This window comes from Callorhinus ursinus, unplaced genomic scaffold (genome assembly GCF_003265705.2).
Source record: "Callorhinus ursinus isolate GAN/ISIS: 27379988/994484 unplaced genomic scaffold, GSC_fseal_2.0 scaffold11, whole genome shotgun sequence".
Taxonomy (NCBI): domain Eukaryota; kingdom Metazoa; phylum Chordata; class Mammalia; order Carnivora; family Otariidae; genus Callorhinus; species Callorhinus ursinus.
The window spans coordinates 59,426,455-59,451,375 of NW_027397073.1; the positions used below are offsets into that span (position 1 = coordinate 59,426,455).

General features: G+C 45.5%; 3 long non-coding RNA genes across 4 annotated transcripts in view; 2 read left to right on the forward strand and 1 right to left on the reverse strand.

Moving 5' to 3' along the window:
- LOC141373758 (uncharacterized) overlaps positions 1-4,072 on the forward strand; it is a 12,177-nt gene extending 8,105 nt beyond the window's left edge. Inside the window, exon 4 of the long non-coding RNA XR_012380089.1 lies at positions 3,094-4,072. This is a non-coding gene — a long non-coding RNA (uncharacterized lncRNA). The remainder of the gene's footprint in view (positions 1-3,093) is intronic.
- Positions 4,073-8,374: 4,302 nt separating this feature from the next.
- Positions 8,375-24,921, forward strand: part of LOC112835154 (uncharacterized) — a 29,892-nt gene continuing 13,345 nt past the window's right edge. Inside the window, exons 1-4 of one of the 2 annotated variants that reach the window (XR_003211125.2) lie at positions 8,375-8,564; positions 8,689-8,888; positions 9,310-10,082; positions 19,972-20,233. This is a non-coding gene — a long non-coding RNA (uncharacterized lncRNA). The remainder of the gene's footprint in view (positions 8,565-8,688; positions 8,889-9,309; positions 10,083-19,971; positions 20,234-24,921) is intronic. The other variant, XR_012380088.1, reaches the window with a different exon arrangement.
- On the reverse strand, positions 18,189-20,316 carry LOC141373759 (uncharacterized). Its single transcript, XR_012380090.1, has 3 exons — positions 20,135-20,316; positions 19,562-19,627; positions 18,189-18,401 (listed from the first exon to the last, which is right to left on the reverse strand). It is a non-coding gene; the product is annotated as an uncharacterized lncRNA (long non-coding RNA).

A 24,921-nucleotide genomic window follows, 5' to 3' on the forward strand; every position in this document is an offset into this window, starting at 1 on the left:
CCCCCCGCCTCCCTCCCTCCCCTCCTCCTGCCCCTCTCCCTACCCCTCCTCTACCTCTCCTCACCACAACAGTTCACTCTGGATTGAAAGCCTCTCAACTTTGCTACTTGTTTGTGACTCTGGCAAATTCCTACCTGCTTTCACAACCCTATATGCGTATTCTCTCCTCCTGAGAATGTTCTTTCCTTCTCGTTTATCTGTGAAACATTCAGATATCCCATACTCTGATCTCTGGAACTTACCTCTTTTGTAGCTTATATCACATTTAGGTATGATTACTTAAGTGTCCATGTCTGCTTCAAAACTGTGAGCTCCTCCAGGGCCATGACCATGTCTTAATAACCTATTCTTAGTGCTAAGTGGGCACCAGATATTTAGCAGGTGCTCCATAAATGTCTGATGAATACCAAGTGAATAGATGCGGTAACATATATTAATTATAGCTCTTAAGGCAGCTGTCTAGTATCTGTTTTGGTAGTCTCATACTGGGAGGAGAAGACTTTGGTGAGGATAGCTTCATGGAATATGTTTATTGAACACGGTGGGGCAGGAATTAGAAGGCATCTGATCAGGGAGATAGCCTCATCAGTGCTTCTAGGGATGGCTTGTAGAGCAGTGTGGAAGGAAGTTCAGAAGAACACCCGCCTTCTTTTCAGTGTCCCAGCAGAAGAACCTGAAATCTAATATAAGAATTATCAAGGGGGGTGAGATGTTTAGCCAAGGAAAAGAAATATTTAAGGGCATTGTACTAGCTATTTTCAGATGTTTGGATGACAATTATGTAAACAGGAAGGTGGACTCATTCTAAATTTCTCCATCTTGCAAAACAAGGGCCAGCTGATTTAGGTGTAGTGTAAGGAAGAACCTTTAAAAACTAGAAGCAGCTTGCTTCTAACGCACACCGTGAACAGGATGGTCCTTGCCTGGGACAGAGGGCAAACCCATCCATTGGGGTGTTGGAGTGGACACCCCACCTTACAAAGTTGGTTAGACCAGACACACTTTTGCCCCTTCTAGTGTTCGGGATCTCTGGTCTGACAGTTTGGGAAGAAGACAAATACTGAGCAAAGATTACCAACATAAAGAGGACATCTTTGGGATTTTTGTTACCTGCAAATGATATTAAATCTCCCACCCCCTAATGTTAAACTTTGCATTGTTGCCAAAGATAGAAACAATCTGTGAATAAGACTTTGTCAGAAGATGAACTTTCTGCATCCTAAGCTCATTTGAGCAGTGACCCTCCCTCCATGAGATGGCCGGTCATTGTATCTCTTCTTACTGCTTGGTGGAGGAGTCGGGATTAGTAATGGGGCACTGTCCCTTTCGGGCCCATTTTCAATTATCAGAAGATTTAGCAGGCTTTTGGGGGGACCCTGCTCATCTTTGCTGCCCTGCGACCTCCTGAGTTAGCCCCTTTTATCTCTTTCTGGATGTCCCACATCCTGGCATGCCACACTGCCCTGGCTAAATAAACCCGTAAATCTCCTTTTGTGTCCTGCTAATCCTTTTATTTCCTAAATCTTAGTTAATCCGAAAGGCTTCCTTTCATCTCTTTAACTGTCCACAGGGTCACCCTGGCCTCCTATCAGCAGTCCTTGCAAACCCGGGTTAGAGTTGAAAGGCTTCCCAGAGTCTCCCCGTTTCTTATTAGATTCCCAGCAGATCAGACAACACCTGCCAAGTGGCAATATTGGAGGCAGGTCCCCGTGGGCAGCCCCTGTGCGCTGGGTGACAGCCCCGGGCGCCGCCCTGCCCCAGGGAACCCAGCTGCTCTCCTCTGCGCCACTTCGGGCCACTAAAACCTGTGCCCTGACCTTGGAAACATGCGACCACAGGCCAATGACAAATCAAATTGGGCTCCAAGAAACACAGGAGGGCCAATGCATGCTAAATAGGTTTTATTCTTTAAAAAATAATAATGATAAAATAAACAAGCAAACAAACAAATAAATTTTATTCTTGCCCAACTTACATGAAGATGGGTTTTGGGTTTGAGGAAAAAGAAGAGTAATTAAGACAACGTTCCTGATTAAAGGAAGCCAACAAAGAGGCCACTCGGTACACGATCCAAAACCAACACTTCCATTTCACCTCCTTCTAGATGCTCATTTGGAAAAGGGATGTAATAGGATCATTAACCTGTCGGTCGCCACATTTATAATGTTTCTCATCAAAGTCTTTCTGCTGACCTTTGCTTTATGGTTTGACGTTCCTGCGCATGCTCCCGGCCTTCCCGGGTTCGGCTCTGCCTCACTGCGAGACACTGGCGCTCACGGGCCTGTTCGTGCGTTGTCGGGAGTGATCCGTTCTGTTCTCATGAAGGTAGCTGGAAACCCCTGCACTCGGAGTTAGGAGTGTTGGATGTTTTGCCTCACTTAATTTAGGCTTTTACCACCGACTAAGCTGTGGCAACTTCAGCGCTCCCATTTTCTTAAAGGTGAACGAGCAGAATCATATCGACATTACATAATTGGGCAAGAATCCGAGGAAAATTGCAAAGCAGCTGAAGAGAGTGACACGTAGTAGGTTGGAGACGAGTGTTAGTTTCTACTGTCTACAAAGTGTTTTTGAGAATTCATGAGATAATACATGTGCAGGAGATCCATAGTCTCTACAGACAGTAAGAGTGTTAAGTGATGTTTCCATACACGTCTTTTGCTCAACTAGGTGGTAAAAGTACATGAATGATAAGAATATCAGTGAAGTGTCCCTCACCCCCTGCTTTGCCAAGAACCTGAAAATAATCATACCAATACATATGTGGAGGAAAAAATATCTCCATGGCCAATGTAACTAGCAGCTGGATTCTAGTTTAATTATAACCAACAAATGGGACAATCTAAAGAAAGACTCTCTTATCAGATGTGCCAATGGGGTGGAGAAAATGGGGGAGATGGAGAGGCAAGTTGGCCCTGGTGGCGATGCAGTCTCTGGAAGGCACAAGCTCTCTGACCAACAGCAGTAGTTTCATCCAGTTCTACTGGTTGCAATATGTTTCAAGACAATCTACTTCTTTCTTTAAACCTGCCATCACCAAGCATAAACCTGCCATCACCAAGCAACCTTCTGACCCCCCCTTCTCTCTCACAGGCATCTTGAAAGGTGCACCCCGGATTAATGACAGTCCAATCCGCGGAGAATTCTTCCTCACACTAAATTACTTTGTTGGTCTGGGCCACACTGCAGCCTCTCCAGAAGTGGGTCAGTGTGAGTCCATTGTGGACATTATGCTCTTTGCTCAGGGGCCCGTCAGCCGCTCTGTCTATGGCTGCCAGACTAAGGACCACCCCAGATGTCTGTAGCTCACTAGGCTGCTGCCTCAGTGGCAGGCCTTTGCGTAATGCCAGCCCCGGTCTGAAGAGCGCTCGTTTGACTTTAGCCCAAGCACTTAGAGATTCGAGACCTTGTTTAGATTTCTTTGTATTTCCCACCAAGTGTGCAGCCTAGTGCCCCACAGGCAGCAGGAACTCAAAAATTCATGACGTCGAGGAGGAGAGCCACTGCTGTGTAAAGTTTTCAGAGCACCTTCCGGATGCCGTGCTGCCCTGAAGCGTGGACCTCAGTTGGGCAACTTCTTGAGTAATGACTTTCCCAGCTCCTGCCTTGGTCCATCTGCGCTCTGCATGGGGCTGTGGTTGCTGGGTGTGTGACACTCGCAGGTCTCATCGTCCCCACCCACAGCCAGGCATCCTTCCCCCTTGTTTATGTTCCTAAAATATCTTGATGTTACCTCTTGTGTAGAACTTATTTTGTACTTTCTTTTCTTATAACTCACTTTTTAAAAATACACTTGGAGCTCCCCTAGATTATCCGCTTCTTGATAAGGTCCATGCTATAGTCTATCTTAGAAGCTCTCTGTGCAGGGATGCCTGGGTGGCACATTTGGTTAAGCCCCTGACTCTTGGTTTCTGCTCAGACCCTGATCTCAGGGTCTTGAGATCAAGCCCTGTGTTGGGCTCCATGCTCAGCACTCAGCGTGGAGTTTGCTTAAGACTCTCTCTCCTTCCGCTCCTACCCAACCCCAAATAAATAAATAAAATCTTAAAAAAAATAATGCTCTGTGCCAAAATACAGGCCTATGTTAAGAGCTCAATGCATATTTTTCGAAAAGAATGATACCACTTGATGTGGCTCCCTTGGGTTTCTCTGGCCTTGGTGTTAGCTTATGGAACATTAAAGCTGGCTCTAATTTGTTTGGTGGAATATCAACCTAAATCTGCGGGGGGGAAAGGGGAGCCATATTTTTAACCTATAGAATTCCATGAGAAATACTTGAAGTATACTTGAGGGTCAAAAATGTCACTAATACGACCCAGTAACAAAGGGTTCTGTTATTTCCAGTGAAAAAATTATCTAAGCCTTGGTAGTAGGTCGATAGGGACGATGAGCAGAATGATAGTAATTGTCAACTCCGGGGTCCTCTTCACATTTCAGCCCCAGGAAAATACAGAGTATGGGCTGTTTCTCCAGCTATCTGCCTGTCTGATGGGAACAGACCTACTCTATCTTTTGAACCCACTTGTGTGACTGATGAAATTGTTATTTCTAGGGAGTTTTTTGAATGTCCGAGTTTTTCATACTCTGAAGGTTTTAATGATTTTCCCCTAAGAAATGAGTTGTTTGTTTTGTTAATAGTATACCAAGCCAACACTTAACTCTCATGATATGAAGTTTGTTAACAATTAAAAAGAGAAAAATGAGACCAGTCTTTAAGGAACTGACTGCCTCAAAAAGGAAAAGAAGATGTAACCACAAATAAAATGTATAAATACATACTGACAGCAACCTGCAAATGTATACTGAAATATAACAGCTTCACAGAGATGGGCACATAAGTGTTAAGAGGTTTTCTCCAGGGATATGAACAATTGGAAACTTTTCCCAAATTCCAGAACACATTCATTTGAGCAAATCAACCCTTCTAGTCTGGCAACAAGAAAAGCCAGATGTGGTGTGGGAACCAGTTAGAGAGAGGACTCTTTGTCCTTGAGTGTCCTCTCCTGTGACCTAATAAAAGGTCCCCACTTTGGTCTCTACGCCCTGGGTGCTGGCTTGTGAGCTCTGTGCCCACGGGACCCACCTGGTGCTTTCTTGTTGTCACATGCCACACCAACACGCATGTGCACTTGGACACATCACCTATCCAGAGGGTGAGAATGTGGGTGTGCAGAGGGCTTGGAGACTTTGCAAGGCTCCCAGGCCCAAACTCTCAGGGGATAGTCCTTGTGTGCCTTCAAAATACTAATCAAAAATAGGCCTGAGACTTTAAAAACAAAGCATTTCCCTCACCAGGGCTATCGAGTCTTGCTAAAGTGTACTAACCCAGTGCTTGAATGTGAATAACGTATGGACCCTCTTCGAAGGGAAAAACATTCCTTTGCATCCCTAGAGTTGACTTAAACCCCTAGAGTTGACTTAAACCTATTTTGTTATAGGGTCACTTAAATATCCACAAACACTAAATTATATAGAGAGTCCTTGCACTGTTAATCAATGCTAAACCCTGGAGGCAACACGATTCAAGTTTCTAGCATTAGGCAGGATGGGGGCTCAAGATAAAAGGTAATTACAGTTTTAGAGATACAGGGATGCATTTTTGTACACCTGTTTATGTGATTCAGGAAAAAATGTACCTGCTACAGTATATTCAAATGTATACACAACCTTTAAAATTTAAAATCATTTCAGGTACCAACCATCGTGGTGTCATTTGCTAGGAAATTCTACTTCGATGAAGATTATAACATTGTTTCCACACAGAGAGAAAGAAAACACACTTGGTGGAAATAACACGTTTACCCGAACTCTCTGGGTTTCTCAAGCTATGGAACTCTTCAGGCTGAACATTTTTGCTCTGTGAGAAATTTTTTTAAGTCTGTTTTCATTTCAGTGTTCATCTAGAAAAATTATTTTTATTAAGTTTAAAAAAAAATCTGAGGGGTGCCTGGCTGGCTCAGTCGCTGGAGGGTGTGACTATTGATCTCGGGGTTGTAAATTCGAGTCCCAGGTTGGTTGGGTGTAGAGATTACTTAAAAATAAAATCTTTTTTAAAAAAAATCTGAGGTCTCCGTATAACAAATGAGGGACAGTGCCTTCTAGGAGGAAGGAACAGGGAGAGCTGCCCCTCCAAGCCACCTCAGTGAATCTGGGTTTGAAGAATCTTCAGAGGGAATCATCAGGGCCAAATGCCACGGGCCTCTGCCCAGCCTGGCTGGTGCCGCATGGGGAGATGCGCATGACCCACTTCCAGAGGCCACGGGCTCTGATGGGGAACCTCAGGAAAGGCACAGCCGCCTCAGGGCTCATGTAGCTCCATCCTTCCGGGGCGGAGGATTTGGTTTTGCTTTGTGACTATGTAGATCAATGAAAAAAAGCATGAATTTAGAGACAAAGGTTTGTATTTCTTTTTGTCGTATCTATCACCTCAAAGCCCAGTTACTGTTAAACTGGATATCCCAACTCAAGACATTCCATCTGCAAGGTTCCAGGCGGACTCCAGGGCACAGAATGGAACAGAATGAAGCAAACAGCTTACAGAGTAGATGAGCAAAACGCCGAACAAGCCAAGACATATTTATGTGTAAAGTGTGATAAGTGAACAGGGTGCTATAATGGGGAAGGTGAAGGTAGTGTAGCTCAGAACAACCTCTTTAAGGATAATATTTTGAGGGCAAAGATTTTCTTCTTGGAAATCTTTTAGGGAAAGAATTGGCCATATGTATTGGTGGATTGTGTAATTATAATCCATAGGATCTGAGGCATGGCAAAAACTCTAAAATATTTCCTTAACTCCCAGTACCCCCAGATCAGATCTTTCAGTTTGGTTCTCCCCATTGGGGTCACAAGGTCCACAGGGAGCTGGAGAGAAGGCCAAAACCCACAGAGGGACGGCAGTTGCTTCACCCATGCTTGTGGACATGTGGAGTCAGGCACGGTGTTTAGGGAAAGGAGCCGGTGGAGACCCCATGGTGGGTAGCCAGGGAGTTATTTCACCTGAACCCAGGCGAGAACTCACTGAGGCCTGGATTCGGTAAGGAGCAGTGAGAATGTGAGGAAAGAAGCTGATATCTACTTGCCCAAGTAGAGTCTATAACACTGGTCTCCCCTTTGAATTCCTGCTCCATGACTTTCCTCTGAAGTGTGTAGTCCGTGGAAGCTTGTGTTTTACTGAACTCATGGACAGATAAATGGTAAGCTCATTTTTCCTAGGGCTATTTCCCACCATTTATATCTGGTCCTAAGCCAGCACAGAGAGTGCAGAAAACAAATAGCAGAGTTCAAGTCCATTGTTGCTGCTATATGCCTTTAGGAGATTCTTGCTTCTTTCTCCCACTCAAAGTCTTTCCTCGGCAGGTGACTGTTTGACTAATGGTAGAGGCAGGAAATGGGAGGTGATGGAGAGCAGAACTTCTGTAGTGATAACGCCCCAGGGATGGGCTTCCTTCTGGTTATGTCTGGTTATTCCTCAAAGAGCAATGTGGGGCGACAGGAAATCACAAACTCTTAGACTGAACTGGGTCCAAATCCTGACTTTGTCTCCTGGGCAAAATACTAATTCTCTCCTCCCTTCAATATCCACACTTGTAAAGTAGAGCTAGTAGGACTGATAGGAGGCATGTTCCCTGACATGCAGCAGGCTCTCCATAAAGGCCGTTTTCAACTCCCCGTTCAATTTTTCTGTTTAATGATTAGAAGTGCCCAGGCCACTGAAAGGATGTTTAGGAAGAATTCCCATTCCACGCCATGTCTCCTCTCCCCTGCCACCTAGGTGGTCAACGGCATGGCCACGCCTCATGTGCCGGGACTGACATAGAAAGAGTATGGTTGGGGGTCAGACCAGCTGGAGAGCAGAGCCAGACCTCCGAATGACTTAACACTGGAGTCCGTGGACACAGCAGGCTGGGGGCCCACAGGGAAAGGCCAGGCATCGAGGAGGAGGGCAGAGAGAAGGTGTGCGATGAGACAGAAGAACGGGGACATGTGCAAGGAGCTGGTGTTTGGTCAGGCATCTGTCATCCCACTTGGATGCTGCCATGCTCACGATTTATGGAGCATGTGTGGATTCCCACGGTGACAATCAATGGCTAGGAAGGTAAAGTGTACTAAGCACGTACTAGAGCTCAAGCACTTTGTATACCCCGTCACTGGCCCCTACAACACCCCCAAAAGCTTTTTCAGATTTGGATACTCAAGAGTTCAGTATCATGCCAGGGTCATAGAGCCATGCAGAGGTGTCAGATGGCAGATTGGAGATCAGGGCTGTGACAGGAAGCTGCTGCTCGCCCCATCTATCTTGCTTAGTTGAGAAGTTTCTCGTTCCTCACTGTATTTCTAGTTGCCCTGTCCTTGTCCTTCTCAGGAGAAGAGTGAAGGTGAGCACAGAGCAACCGGGAAGGCCCCTCGGGGACCATTCACGCCGGTGGGTGTGCAGTGGAATCCTCCTCTGAGCAGCGTCATTTTCGGCTCAGGATCTGTCATGGGGCAGAACCCACCCACCTGCTTCTGGAAGAGCCTTTGGAGAAGGCCTCGCCACAAACTCATTGTGTAGATAATCAAGTGAGGTAAAAAGTGAAGGGAGTGAGGGTCTGGTTGGAAAGGAGTTTTTTTATTTTTCAGCTCAGCAGTCCAGGAACTGGCCGTTGTTCAGTGACCTGGAGCCAAGGCTCCTCTCCTTTCCTTCCTCAGGTGGTGGCAGAAGCAGCACCGCTGGTGACCTGGTGCAGAGGATACGATCCAGTCCACTTTGTGAGGAAGCCCAGCCCGGCTCCCAGTCCTCGGATGGGAACAAGAGTGAAAAAATAATAAAGAAAATACCAAGAAAATCAGCCCCATCAGCCGGGAAGCCTGGGGCCGTCGCTCACAGGCCCACAGCAGAACAGTGCCAGGTATTTGGAAAGACCCAGAAGGCCCAGGAAGGCAGGGGAGGTGGCCCTGAAGCCACTGAGGAGCTGCCTTCCTCATGTCCTGGGATTTCTCAGGGTTGCTCCCATCCGAATCTTGGGTGTGGCAACAGAGCTCAGTGACAAGGTCTGGAATGAGAAGCCCACCACTGTTAAGGACCTCTCTCCATAAGCTTCAGGCACCCCTGGGGCCAAGCCAGTCCCTAGATAACACACAGATGCAGGACAAGGGGCTTCCCAGCAGCAATCAGGGGTCAGTCCCGCAGAGGGAATATGTGGAGTTAGCCCAAACCAGAGGGACCCAGATGAGGACAGCAGGGGGTGCCTGGGCCTGAGTCACAGCCAGAGGAAGATACTTCTGCAACCCCTTCTCTGATCTGTGGCCCTAAATCTCTTCTTTCTCCAGCATTTCCAGGACCACAGACTGGCTCCTCTGAAGCTGCCCTTCCCTCTCTCTCCCCTGCAGGAGCCTGACCAGTCCCCTGCTCCCTCCCGCTGCCCACTTACCCTAATCCCCTTGGCTTCAGCTGCCATTTGTATGTTCAAAGTCCTAAACTTCTCACACTGGCCCAGACCCTTCTCTTGAACCAGCTCTCCATTCCCAGTAGCCAGTTGCACCCCCATTTGGGGGCTCGCAGGCCACATAGAACTGGTTGTCTCCCCTCCCAGATGCCTCTTCTCCATCTTCCTTCTCAGCAGAGGCCATGATCGCACCCTCAGTTGTCCCAACAAGCCTGTGGGGTCCTGTCCCGTGCCCGCTGCGGGCCCCGCCCCTTGCATCAGCATCCCCAGCATCCCCGGAAGTGACGCGGTCCCAAGGGTTCCCTCTCTGTGCCTCCCGCCGCCGCTTCCCACCCCCATCCTCGCTCTCCCCTTTTCCTGCTGAACTATCCCAAGGGCATGCTTCTCGGCTGAGCCATGGCCTCTGCCGGAATGCAGTCCTACGCAGGGTGCCTCCTCCTTCCCCTTCAGTCGTTTCAGGAGGCCCAAGTGGTGTCTCCATCCCCGCGCCAGCCTCACATGCCCCTCTCTGGACTAGACCCCGGCATCCTTGGGCCAGAACCATCTGTTTACAGCGCGGCCCCCCCAGAGAGTGGAAACCCCTCCAGAGACCGGATCCGGCCCAGCAAGCATACCAAGTGCTCAACAAACATGGCTCCGTTGAGAGCAGCTGAATGGGTAAGTGGGTCATTTTCAAACTGATTGTTATAATTAGGAGTGTCCTCCAACTTCTTATTCATCCAGGAATATTTTTGAGTGCTTTGATCCTGCCAGGCGCTCTTTCAGGCAATGCTCATACAGTGATGAGTAGCACAGACAGAAGTAAATCCCAGCCCCGGTGAGACTTGCATTTTAGTGATAAATAAAATAAATAAGTAAGGTAAAACTGTGTCAAGTAATGGTGAGGGCTGGGGCGGCGGGGAGGAGCCAGGAGCAGGGAGGTGGACGTGCTGGCCAGGGGGACCCCCTAGTGAATAGGGAAGAAGGGCAGAGCTGCAGATGGTCCCCTAGAGGCAGAGGTGGAGGCGCCTCCTGGGCAAGGAAAGCATGCGAGATCTTGAGGGCCTTGTGTGCCTGTGGTCTTCCTGGAGCAGCAAGTTCTAGAAAAAAGGGCCACTTATTGAAGCTGTGCAGTCCATCAGGGATAAAATGAATGCAAAAATGAACCCATTCAACCTGGTTCTCGGAAAAAGAAAATGTTTGGGATGGGGGGGTGCGTGGTGAGGGAAAGACAGGGAGACAGTAACACTCTGAGTGACCGCTGGGGAGCTCCGATTTCCCCTCCTCTTACCCTCATTACCGGCTGTGGCGGCATCCTTGGGGCTAGGTGACCACATCACTGGGGATTTCACGGGAGCCTGACCTCCTCTTCCAACCAGGCTGGCCGGGCCAGGGCCCAGCGGGTGGGGCGCTGCTCAATCGCAGTCTGTGTGCATCCACAGGGGCCGGGACAAGGGGGCTTTAGAGAAGGAGTTGGCCACTAGCTCTGCTGTGGCAAAAAGAATTCGAAGGAGGGAGGGTGGATGATTTCCAGGAAGAGAAAGCAGTGGCTGAAATGGTGAGTGCAGAGGGAGCCCAGTCTCTGGGAGGTGTCTGAAGCCAGGATGAGCCTGGCTCAGGCTCTCCAGGCCTCACCTCTGCCCTTTGAACCCTGGCCTTAGGGCTAGAAGAGGGAGTGTCCGCTTGTTGGGGTGCTGGGTGCAGCGCAGTCCCGGAGTGGGTTCTGGGGCTTGTTCCGCACGGATGGCCAGTGGACAGAGTTGGTGGGAACCCGCTGAGCGCCTGGAACCAGAGCTCCCCCCTCCCCAGAGCCCCACCACATCTCATTCACAGCAAGCCCACCCTTTCGTCCTCTGCTCACTCTCGGCTCCTTGCTGCCTACTCCTGACTCTTCTAAAATGGGAATTACTGCCGAACACTTGGGAGTAAACTCCCCAAAGCCCATCTGTTCCCCACAGCGTAATGTGACTTCATTTAATTCTTTCATCCGGGCAGTCCTCCCCCAAGGCCGTGGGTACTGTCTAGAGAGGAGGAATGGGGAAATGCTTGAGCTGGGGAAGCTGGAGGCTGTGGGCCGGAGCAGGATTCTTGCAGATGGGATGTGTGTTCCCCCAGGGGCGCCCAGCTTTTCCAGACAGGGAACAGCAGTACGGGTCTGGGGTGGTTCTGTCAGGCTTGCAACTATGTCCCGCCCCATGAGGAATGACAACAGGGCCATCACATGCTAATATTTTATGCTTTGAAGACGATGAAAACATGCTGCCAGTTAAACTCTAATATGCCATCGATAAGAGGTTTGCATCCTGAATTCAGGGATGTCAGAATGTTGGGGGTATATTTAAGAGTGAAAGAAATACTCTGTATCCTTTTGTCTAAGTTAGATACCACCTATGTTACATTTAACAGTGACTACAGGCACGAAAGTTTTGAAAAAGTATGAAACACTTAAATGAAGAGCATTTCCTCCTTTAAATTCTCCTGTGAACGTGAGGACTTCTCCCCCTATTAAGTTTTATCAGCGGCAGTGAGAATAGCACAATTGCATCAGAACAGGCAGTTTCTCCCAGGAATGAACAGTCCGGGCTCCTGAGTGTTGCTTAGTCTTGGGCAAGAGTCTGTGTGACTGGAAGTGACAGTGACGTTGAGACCTTCAGAGATGAGGCAGGACTCAGGGCTCCAGAGGCCTCTGTGATCCAGGTATGCTTAGCTCCAGCTGCGCTGGGCGGGGCCAGGGGGACTCTATATCCGGGCACCAGGCACATGACTGGGTAAACTCAGGCATGAAGTCTGTCAGCAACCAGATGGTGGAAAACCCTGTATTCCTTTGTTTTCTAGATCTTAATAATTGTAGGGTGTTACAGAGCATACACACACCACACAAACTCCCACACTCATATGTGCACAAATATCCACACACACACACACTCACACATCCACTTATACACCCTCAAGTACCTGCCTTTACTGCTACCCCAGAACACAATGGTCCATTTGAAGAGGAGAAAGGTGTTTTGACATCTGAAGATGGGAGAGTCTCATAGAAAAGAGTCATCCCGAAGCCTCTTTGTTTTCCATAATTCAAGCAGAACAAATTCTGGGTTTTTTTCCCTATGAAAAAAGAAAGAAAAAGCTTTTGATAGTCTAAGTTGTTGATGGGTTGTGGAAAGTGGGGGTGGGGGGGCCAGAAAGAATCTTTGGAATTACACACCTCTCTCTCACACACATAACGCACACACAACTCACTGACGAATTTGCAATATGAGAGTGCCTTCAGATTTCTTTCTCTCGATAAAGAAGCAATTGTTTTTTTCTGGATGCCTAAACCTAGAAGCAGGATGGATGTTAGCAAATGATCAATTCCAGTTCAAGTTATTTTCCCCTTTGACTGTAATATTACAAGAAAACTTATGTTGAAATATAACCCATATTTCAAGGAATGCCAATGCTCACATCTTTCACATTAGCAAAGAGCTTATGTTTACCTGTTTTCTACATTTGCACCTGGGGATAAAAAATTTCTCTCCAAGACCAAGCTGGAGACAAGTTAAGCCCTTGAAACTGTGTTCCTGGTGAGACCTCATCTGTGTGCAGAAAGGCCCCAGAATAACCCGGGTGAGAGCCAAGCTGGTCCAGAGGAAGGCCATTCTGGAAAAATAAACCTTGGGGAGAAAGCAGACCTGGCTTTAGAATAGCTACGCTTAGGAAAAGTGCAATAAAGTAGGTTTGCAGGCTTAGGGTGAGGGTGCCAAGTTTTTATACATGAATGCTGTCTATCAATATTGATAAAATCTCAGGACTTGGGACCCGCAAATCTTTAGAATTGAGCTCATGGTTAGGTAATGCTGGGGCGCTAAGGAGCAGAGAAGTCTTCTGGCCAATAGTTTCTGGACTATTCTGATTGCAGATTGGCAGTCACCTAGTCAACCTGTGTCTTCCCCAGAAAAGAAGGGTCCTACTGTAGGGGAGGTGGTTGGTAGGGTCATGTGTCCTTCAGGTGGTAACGGTCTCACCATTGCTTCCATTCTGGAGTCAGAATTTTCTGTGTATACTTGAAGCACCCAGGGGAGGGAAGATAAATTCCTAGACATTGCCTCAAGAGCTTTTGCTTCAGTAAGTCTCACATTTGTAATAGACACCATACATAATTCTGATAGAGTTTGTCTAATTCCCCAATTTGAAAACTTCCTTTGCAAATTAGGAAACCCTTAAGGGAACAAGAAAAGAAAGAAGAGAGAACCCAGATCAGGCAGCGTTTCTCCTTGTTAGCATATCTGGAAAGGCACACCAATATATCTAACTACGGGTTTCAACTTCTAATGACATTCCGCACCCCCATCCACCTCTAGCTAATGCATCTGTATTAAATTCATCCTCTTTTATGTTGTTTACCTATTTGTTTCTATCGGGTCTCATTCCAAGAAGGATTTAAAAGCCTCTTGCAAACTGCATCATATATAATCTGAGATAAAATTTATGATAAAGGATTGGGAAAATACAGACCAAAAGGCAAAGCTACTAAAGTTGAACACAGAAATAAGTAAAAACATTTCAACCTAACTTTAATACTTCATTACTTCATAAAAATAAAGATCATAGGTACCCTTTATCATCATTTCATAGCATCATCAATATAAAACTTAAATGTCTAAAATTAAAAAAGAACATCCCACTTCTGATAGAGAACCAACACATGTAGTGTAGAAAGTTGGAAAATAAAGATAAGTATAACTGATTGAAGGCAATCAACTTTAATATTTAGGTGTGCTTCCTTCAGTTTGGAGACATATAGGAATATGCATCTACATATCCATAGAGATAGATTGGATATGTCATAATTGGGATGATGCTACAATAATTTTTTTCAGTTCCACTTTCTATGAAATGTGCAGATGAGGCAAATTTATAGAGAAAGAAAGTAGATTAGTGGTTGAGGAGTGGGGAGGGGAAATGCAAGGGGATGGGAAGTGTGTGCTAACAGATAAAAATGTTCTTAAATTATTGTGATGATTGAGCAACCGTGTAAAATTATTCGAAACCATTGAATTGTACCCATAAGTTGGGTGAACTTTATGGTGTGTGAATTATGTATTAATAAAGCTGTTAAAATATTGCAGATAGTTATACACCAAGATTTCACAGCATAAAATCCACTTTTTGTTTGCAGTTTTCTTCCATCACCTTACATTAAAATGAATATCAGCTTATATTCGTCTCTTACATAAATTGTGATTTTGTAAGGGTGATCACTTTGCTTCAGATTGAAACTTCACATAGCGTTTAGTGAAATGATATGTGTCCTTCCAGAAAAAAGAAGCCATTCCCTGAATTAATATACCTAGTAACAATAAATATGGACACTTCCTTTCATCCATCTATCCATCCATCCATCTGTCCATCTGTCCATCTGTTCATCCATCCATTCATTCACTCAGTAGCCATTGCATGCCTGCCATTCACCATCCCTTGTCTAGCTGCTGAGAATCCAGCAGTGAGCAGAAGAGACTATGGCCCTGCCCTCACCACATCATTTTCTCACCCCCCACAGCCTTCATAGCATACATGGGGCACACAAACCTGTTCCTTGATCTCCACTTCTACCAACCACAAGAGTGATTTGTTAAATAAAATATGAAAGGTGCATTTGAAAGGAAATGCCAGAGGCAGGAATAGACTCATGGAATTTCAAAACTTTAAGGGTCCATAGCTATTTTACGGACCTGAGAATTGACCCATGGGTCAATTCAGGGATTTGATAGAGGGAGTAGGTATGTAGCAAAATGAAAACATCTAAACCCCACAAACTCATGTCTATAGCATAGCAAAAAAAAAAAAATCATTCTTCTCTCTTGAGGCATATTTATAAGGCAGATCTTCTGGGAGTGTACCAATTATAGGTGCTTTATTCTTTTTCAAAGGCCATTTAAAATGTATAAGTCTATAGATTTATTTTTATTCCTTTGTTAAGTCTTATAAAAAATAAATTCCTAAGTCAAAAGTGGTGTTTTTTAAAGCATGTTTTTGATTCCTTTGTCAGGCCATATTTTTGGTTTATAAAATACAGTCACCATAGCCACATTCTTCTCAAAAAGAGTAGGTGGTTGTGGCTTTGGAGTTCCCTGTCCTCTGCGCCTGCCAATGTCGTTAACTTGCTAAACCTGAACTTCTGCTTGGCTCAAAATCTTTAATTACTCCCTGCTTCTCTCAACCCTTTCATTATTATAAGCAATTAAATTGCAGAAGTAACATCATCTTTTTCACATCTGGAAGATATTACCACTCATCTCCTTTCTCTCCAACCAAGCCCCCATCCAGGGCTGAGCGGGAACCCCCGAGCAAATGTTCACGAGGAGAGGATGCCCAGGCAGGGGTCAGCACAGTGAGCTGGCTGGCCTGGTGTTGCCGGCTCAATCCATTACTGAGGATGGTCACCCAACCTTGGGGCCTTGGTCCCTTACCTGGAAAACAAGAGATGCTGCTTTATCTGTATTCCTCAGTCCCAGAGGAATTGGGACACACGAAGATGCAGAGGAATATGTCAAATATTCTTCCTGGAAAATCATTATTTGATGGAAACTGGAAAACATTTACTATTTCACTAAAGCAATCAGATTTATAACAGAGCAGAATATCAAATTTACGAAAGAATTAAAACTAACATATGAGTTCTCAAAAAGAAAAAAGAGAAATGTCCTAGAGTCAGCAAAAACTTCTGGTTAAGTGCAGAGCCTTCTGGCACCCAGGGCCCTTGGGTCGGGATCACTGCGAGAGCACAGTGATGGCTAGCATTCTTTTCAGCTCTAAAGCCTGAAGATTCCACAAAGAAAGCATAAGCCTTATCCAGAGGCACTAAAGAAAGTTTTCACTTCACGAAAGAACAACCCATCCCAGAGAGCCTAACCGGCATTAGTAGCCCTTTTATTAAACTGAGGTCTGGGTTTCCATCCAAGGAAGAAGAAGCCCCTCCTGGCTAAGGGTGAACACCACCTCCCTGCTCCTCTCCAGTCCCGGTACTTGGATTCCAGGGTCCTCTGCTCCCAGCTGTGCTTCCTCACAAGCAGAGCCGCCAGGAGGCTAGAGCACCCTGGAGAGGCCTGGGGGATGCCATGGGCACCTGCCCCTGCACATTCCCTCAGGCTTGTGGCTCTTGGCTGGAGCTGCACAGTGTGGGCAGTCGGCCACAGGTTGCTGAAGTGTGCATGGGTGTGGGGCAGGGGGGTGGAGTTCTATCAGAGAGGAGAGCAAAATTGCAACCACAACAACCCACCAGGCTTCAAAGCTGATGGTTGTTGTAGGGAGGGTGATGGAGAGAACCGGAAAGGTGAGAGAGGACCTGGCAGGAAGTGGGGACACAAGGAAAGGTGCGGAGAACCGGCCCAGCCCTCTGGAACCCCAGCAGGTCCGCTGGGAAGAGGGTGAAGGTGACCCACACGTGCAAGGTGCCATCCCACGAGGCAGTCTCCAAGGGGAAGTGTCAAAGCTGCGTCCTCTCTGGACCAGTTGCCTGGTGCTGTGAGACCCGGGAATGCCTGCAAGGCCCTGCTCCAACTTTTCCTCTCCTGTGTGGTCTTATTCTTTCATTTTGCGCTTCAGTCTATGTGTGGTTTCTTTGCTTCTAAACTCTGTTATGATCATCGTTCTCTTCTTTTTCATGAGGCTTTTTTTTATATCGGTGGCAAATGTTTTGTGAATATTATTTTCAGTCCCTGCATCATATACCATCACAGGTTGTGTATTTTTTTCCAAAGGTGTTCACAACAATTTCTCCCATGCTCTTTTGCAGTGAGACTTTGGCCTCCCCTTTTCAAGAGGGGGTACGTGTTTCTTTGTTTCCCTTGAATTTAGGCTGCCTGTCAGCAGAATGTGGTAGACGTGATGTTGGGGGACCCCCTGAGCTGGTCCTCAAGAAGCCCTGCAGTTTCTGTCCCCTCCCCACCCCCTGGTGGGTCCTGAGAGAGTGGCACGAGGAGGCTGAGCCCCCTGAGGGTGACAGCGGAGGCACCCCGCCCTGTAGCCAATCCTGACAGCCAGGCACATGAGTGGGGTCACCTTGGGCCTTCCAGCTTATCCAACCCTCCAGCTGAATGAGCCCCACGAAGCTAAGAAGCCACCCAGGCCACCCACACCACTGTGAGAAATCCTGAATAGCTCTTGTTTTAAGTTCACCAGTTTGGGGGTGCTTTGGGGGTATAATAAAGGCTAAATGCACCTAATGTGGAAATGGTGAATTTGGCCAATTTCCAATCCCACTCTACCAACCCTAGGAAGCATTTACCTCTAGTGTTCATCTGAGCGCAGCTGTTAATCTGATAATGGCAAATGGGTGACAGAGCAGGGAGAGAAGACCGTGAGAGGTGAGCTCTCATGGTAGAGACACTTAGAAAATGATTGCCTCATTGCAAAATGAGAAAACGGATGCTTGCAGATGTTAAACAATATAGGGGGTATTCAAGAGCATAGGCATTGTCACTGGGCAGACATGAATTTGACTCCTACCTTGTCATTTATTTAGTTAGCTGTGTGACCTCTTAATCTCTCAATCTGCTTGTCTGATCTGGGGAAGGTTCCTGAGGAAGTGACGTCTGAGCTGAGATCTCAAGAATAAATGGCAGTTAACTAGATAAAGAGGGTGTGTCGGGACAGGCAATGACTGTTCTAGTCAGAGGGCCAGCAAGTTTGAAGATCCTAAAGCCATAGGGAATACAGGACTTTGGGGCAGCTGGAGTACAGAGGGCAAGGATGAGGCTGGTCCCAGGGCAGGAGACTAGAGGACACATCACACAGGGCTATGGTGTATAGACTTTGGTCTTTACTTACAATGAGGGAAGCCACGAAGAATTCTAAGTAGGGAAGTGACAGGAAAAAATGGACAGCATCTGGGATGGCTGCCTGCATCTTGGTTCTTTAAGAAACAACAGAATGAGCTCTTAGGGATGTTGGCCAGGATCTCAAGAGGCTGCATCATTCTGCTCCAGCACATTTTAGGCACAGAGTAAGAACCTGTTGAACAGATGAATGAATAAATGAGTGATTCTTCAGTGGTAAACTTTCAAGCACCTTGAAGGGCTAGCCAGGAAGGAATACTGGTGGTGGTGGTGATGGTGGTGATGGTGGTAGTGATGGTGGTGGTGGTGGTGGTGGTGGTGGTGGTGGTGGTGGTGGTGATGGTGATGGTGGTGGTGGTGGTGGTGGTGGTGATGGTGATGGTGGTGGTGATGGTGGTGGTGGTGGTGGTGGTGGTGGTGGTGGTGGTGGCTCTGAGCTTGATTTCTCAAATTATACCAATAAGGAACAATTCACATAGCCTATAGCTACAGGACTGGCATGTCAGAGACAGTCAGGGAAGCAGGGATATCTTGTGGCCAGAGTCCCCAAACACTATACAGATGTATGGGAACCCTTCTTTTAAAAAAAAAAAAAAAAAAGTCTGCTTTCCTGTAGTCTCCCAATTCTGTAAATTTTAAGTCTTGATAAGGCATTTAGAAATTCTGAGATGAAAATCATCATGGAGACCCTGTAAGCTGTTGCTTCTCTATCTCTTTGTTTGATGTTCTCCTTTCATTCTCCTTCTGGTTCCTTACCCAACTTTGTTTAGTGGGGATCACTGTCATTTAAAAGAGCCATTTACTGCTTAAAAAATAAAGAGTCAAACTAGCTTGTTTGGGTGCCAGTTCTCCTAAACAGAAGTCACTGCTGGAAATGAAGGAAGGGAATTTTTCAAACATCTTTTGCACGTCCTCCTTAGAGAAGCCCACTCTTCCTTGCTTTCCAGATGTGATCAAGGGTACAGCAGGGAGACATGCAGATAGACATTATGGGGAGAAACCCACTAAAAATAAACATATCTCAGTCTAGTATATATTTTAAAAGATTCATCCATGTAATTCAAGATCAGTCATTTAGAAGCAGCCCCACTCAATGCCACATAGCATTAAAACCCAGCCGCTATGAAGTGAGTCATCTTATAAGAGCAGGTTGGACTGAAGGCTATGTCAGAAGACACTTACATTCCTTCTTTGAAATCCATTCTTTTGATAATGAAAGGGGTGAAGAGTTTAAAGTCACCACTTATGATGTTCTGGAATGTTTTCTTAAAAGAGAAAAGACCCTTGGAAAATGCACCCAGGGGCTCAAAGACATAAGTGTAAGTTCAGGAGTACCAAGAAATTGCCTCTTCTGTGATAACAAAGAGTTGAGCAGCATTCTCCTTTACTTGGTAACTTAACCTAAGAGGGAAAAAAAGAGCTTTATTTCAGCATTAGGCATATGGTTGGCATTCACCAAGTGTTTATTAATAATAATGACTTATGGATGCCAAACCCCCATTAGAGCAAATTGTCCCAGATCCAAATTCCACAACAAGCCAAAGGATTTCAGTGTCCTGGCAGGAGCCTTGAAAGATATGGAAAAATTCACACAGAGCACAACTCCTGCTCACACCACAATGCATTTTCTCCCGCCCACTCCCCACCTCGACTCACCCCCACATCTAGTGGGGTGGCCCATTGGAGGCCCTCCACCACATGTCTCTAGTTAATCAAGGGTTGTTGCTTTTTCTCACCTACACCAGGCTTTCCGCATTTTCTTAACAAGATAAACAAGGTTCTAACTTCGTTCTTCCTCCCAAGAGTGTGAACAAAGACAGCCTTCATGAAAGGGAAAAACCCAGCAGCGGTGGGACTAATGACAAGATGGTGGCAGGCATGCTGCGTTACTTCCCTGTGTCCATTTACCTCTGCAAGGGCGCTCAGGATCCCCTCCTCAGGCCATTTCCCATCGTTCTTCTCTGAAGTAAACAGAAAATTCACCTGCTTCCAGCCCTGATTATCTTGGTAAGTGTCCAGCACTTTGGGATAACACAGCCACCCATTTTTCCAAGTTTGCAGATGAACAAACCAAGGCCACAGGTTTCTCCACCTTTCTGTCTCTCAAAGATAAATACAAAATAATGAGCACCTAGCTTGGTGAGGATGCACCACATTCACCATTGATAAAACTTCATCCTGAGTTTGTCTGAGCTCAAACTCCTCCCCACTCTTCCCTTGAGCAGCGGCAAGATTCACCTTCTCATCTAAAAGGAGTGGAATAAGATTCTTATCATCACTTGGCTTGCCAGACAATAATGGATTTTGCCAACCTCAGTGCATTTTCTTCCCCAAACACATCTGCCCTCACAAATACACACAGCTCGCTATTCACACGGTCCTGACTATAAGCCCTTTCAGTTGCCAACAGTCACCAGAGTGGGAGGGGCCGCGATAGCTTTGTTCATAGGTACAATAGAGAGAGCGAGTTTGTTTTGTTTTTGAATTTACTTTCAATTACAGTAATTTTACTGAGTTCTGTTGTGTATTAACATACACGGGAGAAATATATTAGTAACAGCCAAAGAGAAAGGAATTTCATTTTTTACAGATGTGATTCACATTCTTTCCAATAAGAGAATGGCTCCATCTCCTCAATACCAGTTAAAAAACGTATATAATACATTATGTCCCTCACATGGGTCAAGCATTCTGCTGTAACCTGGAGACACAAAAATGAACAACAGAAATGCAATCCTGTCCTCATTGAGCTCACCATTAGCCTAAGAGCAGAGAGAAACAAGTAAAATATAAATGAAATGCAGTTTCAGTGTTCTCTTTCTTGATCTGGGCATTGGCTAAACAAGTGTGTTCAATTAGTGAAAAGTCAATGAATTGTACACTTCTCTCTCTCGCTGTGTGTATGCATATGTGTATAAATATATATATCTTCATTAAAAAGCTAAAAAAAAACCTCTTTAAAAATCTAATGACCACATCCAACATATGATTGTGTACAAGGGAAATAGCCACTTTTCCATACTCTGAAAATCATTCCCCTAAAACAACCTGCCATCTGGGTCAAGGCCTGCTGAGAGAAAAGGCACAAGATGAAGAGCATCGTGTGGAAAAATGTAAAGGCTGAGATTTCCTATGTGATGTTTTCAGGTGTTTCAGAAACCCTAGTCAATTGAATGGCCTGAAAAGGAGCCCATCTGGAAACAAGCAATTCTGGACCATTAGGAATAGGAAATAGGGAGGGGGTGCCCAATGCTGGACAGAGTTCTACTTACCAAGACAAAGGGTCGGGGTGCATCTTGTCTGGTGCAGAGCTGGCATGAACTGATGACCAGGTGAGCCAAAGCAAGGCGTTGGGAATCCTGCTACAGTCCAGGGAAGGATCAGAGCCCCAGGGTTCAGGCAAAGGCCAGAACAGTGTGGTGAGAAGTCCCCAGTGAGTGGCTCAGGAAATGGGCGCTACAGTGTTGTTTGCAGGAGCTCTTTATGTGTATGACAGGATGCCAACCAGAGACTTCAGGGTCTGACTGCCCAGGACTAGGGACAGAAGGGAGTGAAGGGGGATACAAAGGTCTAAGTCAAGGGGCTGAGGAAGTGAGAGAAAGGGATGGACGCAAAGCAAACAGGCACTTCAGGAATGGTGATTAACCCAAAAACTCACTCTGGGATGTTGAGACTTCTTCTAGCCAAGATAGGGTAGCAGGGCAGGATTTACACTCCCACCAAAAAAAGCTAAAACACTGAGGAAAACATCTGAAATGACAGTTTTCAGACTGAGAGGTGAGAGGTGAAATATACAAACAGACTACATATAAAAATAGCAGTCTGACAAAAGCCTGTGGCACCCAGCCCAGGAGGGTGACCCACTCTTTGCAGCAACCAGCCCAGGAAGTGAGACTCTATCTCAAGCAACCTTTCAGGAAGTTAAACATGCTCCTGTGACAGTCGTCCCCAAATAGCCAGGACTTGATTAGCAACTGATAGCTTACCTACCTAAATTTTGCCTCTATCTCCAATTTAGGAACAACTGGAAAAAGGCAAATATGTATCCCTAACCCATCAGACAGGGTGCCCCAATTCTGGTTAGCCCCCCTACAGCTTCCCAAGCCAGCAGGGTGTTTGCTTGTTCTCATTTGGGTGGTCTTCACTTATTTCCACAAAAGGGAACAATGAGGTAAACCCCTGACCACCCCAGCTCACTGCCCAAACCACAGCACAGGGAGGGCACCCGAGTGGAGACCCCTGGGTCTGACCCAGAGGGGGGCAGGCAGAGTGAGAGTCTGTGGAGGACAGGCTGGCTGGGTATAATGGATCAGAATCTTGTATAGCAGAGAGATGCACAGAGATCAATTCCGGGGGGTGGGGGGCAGGATCAACCAGTGAGCCCCGGGGACAACTGGAGCTCAGTGCCCTGGGAATATTTGGGGGGCAGTGTAGAGCATACCTCAGAGGTACCCTGGGCAGAAGGGTGAGGAATCTCGGGAGTTTTATCCTTCCACCAGGGGCTACAAAAAAGCCAGAGCGCGAGTCACGGTTGGGACATGTGTGAGGTAGCGACAATGACTACATCACCTTCCCATTCCTCACTTGGCAGAGTTATTATGTTTTTTCTCATGAACTGGCAATGAACTTTCTTAAACGTGTTTCACACATCTGCCCATGCAATCATGGCTTTTTCTCCTTTTTTCTGTTGATGTAGTAAATTACATGGATTCATTGTCCAATGTGGTTTTTTTTATTAAGATTTTATTTATTTATTTGTCAGAGAGGGAGAGAGAGAGCACAAGCATGGGGAATGGCAGGCAGAGGGAGAAGCAGCCTCTCCGCTGAGCAGGGATCCTGATGTGGGACTCGATCCCAGGACTCTGGGATCATGACCTGAGCCGAAGGCAGACACTTCACCGACTGAGCCACCCAGGCGCCCTTTATTGTCCAATGTTAAGCCAACCCTGCTTCATAGAATAAACCCAACTTGTTTCTGATAGATGATCATTTTTATATATTGCTGGTATTCACTGTATACTTCAAAGTGTACGATTTTCCAGAAAGCATGTATGATGTAAAGTATTCACTAACACTCTATGTAGGGCTTCACATCTCTGCTTATGATGGTGAGTGGTCTGAACTGGTGTGTCCTTGGCAGGTTTCATTGTTAGTTGTTCTGGACTTAGAACATGAGCTGGGAAGTAGGCCCTTCTTCATTTTCTGGAAAAGCTTATGGATGATTGGTAAGAAGAATCTGCCAGCAAAGTCTTCTGGGCCTGGAGATTTGGGGAATGTGCTTAATTACAAATTCAAGTTCTTTACTAAGAATAGTACTATTCTGGTTTTTCTACTTCTTCTAGAATCTGCTTTTAGCAAGTTGTGTTTTTCAAGTAATTTTATCTAAATCAAAAAATATGTGTAGAGTGAAGGTTGGCAGAATATCAAAGTTAACTGAATTTAATTATTATTGCATATGCCCGAGTGAAATGATGGCTGGTGATGTTCGGGAGAGTAAAACAATAAAGATCCGTGTAATTAATAAATTATTATGTATTTATTTGTGAAATTTGTTTTCTTGTCTTCCTTTCAATGGAGTCACAAGTTGTGCTTTCATAAATCAAATTTTTACATAACTTATTTACATAATATTTACATAATTTATTCTGTTGTCACCAATGTCAGTGAAGTAATGTCGAATGAAGCAAACTTTTTTGAGTCGTTGTAGTTATTACATTGAATTTAATTAATTTGAATTTGGAGAAAATATTCTGCCAAAAGAATAGCAACTAGGATGTCAATAAAAATGTTAAAAGAAAAAACTGTTAAAAGAATTCTTAGATTCAGGTGCCTGGGTGGCTCAGTCCTTAGGCGTCTGCCTTCGGCTCAGGTCGTGATCCCAGGGTCCTGGGATCGAGCCCCACATCGGGCTCCCTGCTCAGCGGGAAGCCTGCTTCTCCCTCTCCCACGCCCCCTGCTTGTGTTCCCTCTTTCTCTGTGTCTCTCTCTGTCAAATAAATAAATAAAATCTTTTAAAAAAGAATTCTTAGATCAAAAATATTCATAAATGTGACATATCATGGTGCATACCTCATAATGGGTTATTTGTGGTAAATTATCTTCATCACAGAAAATCTTAGGAAATATTTGTATTCTATCCTATAAATTTAATTATATTTTTAATCATAATTAAAATTTATCATATCATTTATATTATGATTTTCACCATCTATATCCACACAGTGTTTCAGTTTTTCTTCTTCTAAATTTTTAAATTTGGAGTTATTATAAGGAAAGTTGAAGGTAGCAGTTATATTGCTCAATTTATTTAAATCTCTCTCTTTTTTTGGCTTTTGTCTATTTACTTTTATTTTATTCTGTCACTTTCTTCTAATGTGTTCTTCATTCGTCAGTTTTGAAATCTTTTTTCTTTTTTATTATTTTTATTGTTTTTTTAATAATTCCAGTACACTTAACATACAGTAGTTTCAGATGTACAATATAGTGATTCTGTACTTCCATACATCACCCAGTGCTCATTACAGCAAGTACCTTCTTCCTTCATCCCACCTCCCCGCTGGTAACCATCAGTTTATTCTCTATAGTTAAGTGTCTGTCTCTCTCTCCTTTGTTTTTTCTTTTGCTCTTTTGTTTTATTTCTTAAATTCCACCTATGGGTGAAATCATATGGTATTTGTCTTTCTCTGACTGGCTTA